This window comes from Littorina saxatilis, linkage group LG16 (genome assembly GCF_037325665.1).
Source record: "Littorina saxatilis isolate snail1 linkage group LG16, US_GU_Lsax_2.0, whole genome shotgun sequence".
Classification (NCBI taxonomy): Eukaryota; Metazoa; Mollusca; class Gastropoda; order Littorinimorpha; family Littorinidae; genus Littorina; species Littorina saxatilis.
The window spans coordinates 11736838-11739337 of NC_090260.1; the positions used below are offsets into that span (position 1 = coordinate 11736838).

Here is a 2500-nt window from a genome sequence, read left to right on the forward strand (position 1 = left end):
TTACATTCAAACAATACAGTTTTATTGAATTGAAATGAATTCAAAAACGCTACACAGCGTTCTGTCTAGTTATTTGCACTCCACACAGCGTTTTCAGACTCGCCACATGCAGCTGAAACAGAAGTGATGTGCATGAGGAAAACGTTACAGAGCGTTTTGTCTAGTTTCTTGCACTACACGCAGCGCTCGCTTCAAGAGACGACAAGAACGGAGTCTAACTTGCAATCGTCCCCCTAAAAGCCCAACATTGAACGCACTGCTTTCCTTACTCCCGGTGTTATCCGTTTCTTTTCTTTGCAAATTCTCCAACACTGAGAATATTGCAAACGGCCAATCCAGAGGACAGTTTCTATATGGTAGCTGCTATGGAAAGTGGCTCGCTCATGAGGCCTGCCAGTCTGATATAGTAAGATAGAGTTGTGTACCGAACAGACAAAGACAGCAGAAAGAACAAACAATTCGCGCATGCAGACACAGAATGACGTCATATAGAAAGCAATGCTTCAAGAGATACAGACTGTGACGTCAGTCGCACATACCAAAACGTCATTCGTTGTTGTTCGGTCACTTCCGTCAAAGAAGTAGATCTCTACACAAGCATGGCTGATGTGGTTAGCCTTGTCCAAGTGTGAGTGGGCAAAACTTGTGTGTTTTCTTCTCTGTTGAAGCTGTGGGACATATTTGCTATTCCGACTTGGTCGTGGGACAGGTGTACTGTCTGGTTACTTTGACTTTAAACAGCTCAAACACTCGCCACGTGCAGCTGAACCAGAAATGTTACACAGCGTTCCGTTTGGTTTGTTTGACTCCAAAGTTTACCATGTGAACTGAAAAAAGTAAAACAATCAATCAATCAATATGAGGCTTAGGCCTATATCGCGCGTATTCCGTGGGTACAGTTCTAAGCGCAGGGATTTATTTATTTTTTATTTTATTTTTTATTTTTATGCAATTTATATCGCGCACATATTCAAGGCGCAGGGATTTATTTATGCCGTGTGAGATGGAATGTTTTTACACAATACATCACGCATTCACATCGGCCAGCAGATCGCAGCCATTTCGGCGCATATCCTACTTTTCACGGCCTATTATTCCAAGTCACACGGGTATTTTGGTGGACATTTTTATCTATGCCTATACAATTTTGCCAGGAAAGACCCTTTTGTCAATCGTGGGGTCTTTAACGTGCACACCCCAATGTAGTGTACACGAAGGGACCTCGGTTTTTCGTCTCATCCGAAAGACTAGCACTTGAACCCACCACCTAGGTTAGGAAAGGGGGGAGAAAATTGCTAACGCCCTGACCCAGGGTCGAACTCGCAACCTCTCGCTTCGGTCTGGAATAGCATTAACTGCTGGAGAGACGATGAACAATAAGGCCTAAAAAAAAAATAGGTGTGGTTACGGTAACCCGACCTACCCTATTTTTAGGGGCCGATCCTATAACTTTTTATTGCATTTGTCAACAACAACAAAACAAAACAAAAAACGAGTGCAAAAAACGCAATGAAAGCGAAAGCGCCCGTGTCGCACACTTATTTCCCTGTCAAGTAGGTTTAATTTGTACACATTAGAAAAAAAAGTTTAAAAAAAAAAGTGCCTACCTACCTACCCTATTTTTGTTGCCTATGTTACCGTAACCACACCTATTTTTTTTTTTGCCTAATGACCAACCAACCTCGGACTCCACACAGATGTGGCAGACTCGCCACATACAGCTGAAACAGAAGTGATTTACACAACAGAAGTGATTTACACAACGTTCTTTCTGGTTCCTTGGACTCAGTAAAAGGTAACAAACTTGGTTCGGTCACGTGTAGCACTAACATGCTGAAGAGACGATAAACAATATTGTCATCATTTCCACAACTTTTCATTCAGAAGCACCTGGGAAATAAATGTCATGTTCCCCAGGCAATAAATCCCCGGTTACCATAGTTGCAGGAAGCAGGTTATACATGGATAATCAAAAGAAACGCTCGAGGATTCTTCGGCTCTTTTCATTGGTGTTTCCCCAGACCTAAACAGACGACACGACAATCCTTTGCAAAGTTCCAAAAACGAACTGGCAAACTGGCAAAAGTAAACACAAAACAAAACTACTTCATGAAAGGTCATACATTCATCAAACACAAATGAAACCTAGCGATATGTTTTGTCTTCTTACAGAGTCATGGAGTGCGTGTATCTGTGTTTCGATACACAGACGTTCGGAGAAACATGAACGTCAAGTTCAAGTAAAACGACCCCTGACACACACATTTGACCCGTGCACAAGACGTTGTATCGATAAACGAAGCACAACTAAGAAACAATAACAAAAGCAAAGAAAATACCAATTCAACAAGATATGGAAAAATCTAACAAAGCCGAGCAAGCAGAATGACAGGTCTAATGAAAAACAAAGAGGTACTGCGTCGGAAACAAGGTCGCTATTCTTTCCTTCGCTGCACGACACAAATCTTCTGTGACCTTTGAGCCAACGTAGCTTCCACAT

At 42.1% G+C, this 2500-nt stretch overlaps 1 protein-coding gene across 6 annotated transcripts in view; it reads right to left on the bottom strand.

The window, feature by feature from the left end:
- Positions 1 to 2500, bottom strand: part of LOC138950401 (uncharacterized) — a 54106-nt gene that overhangs the window by 1455 nt on the left and 50151 nt on the right. The gene's annotated exons all lie outside the window — the stretch shown is intronic.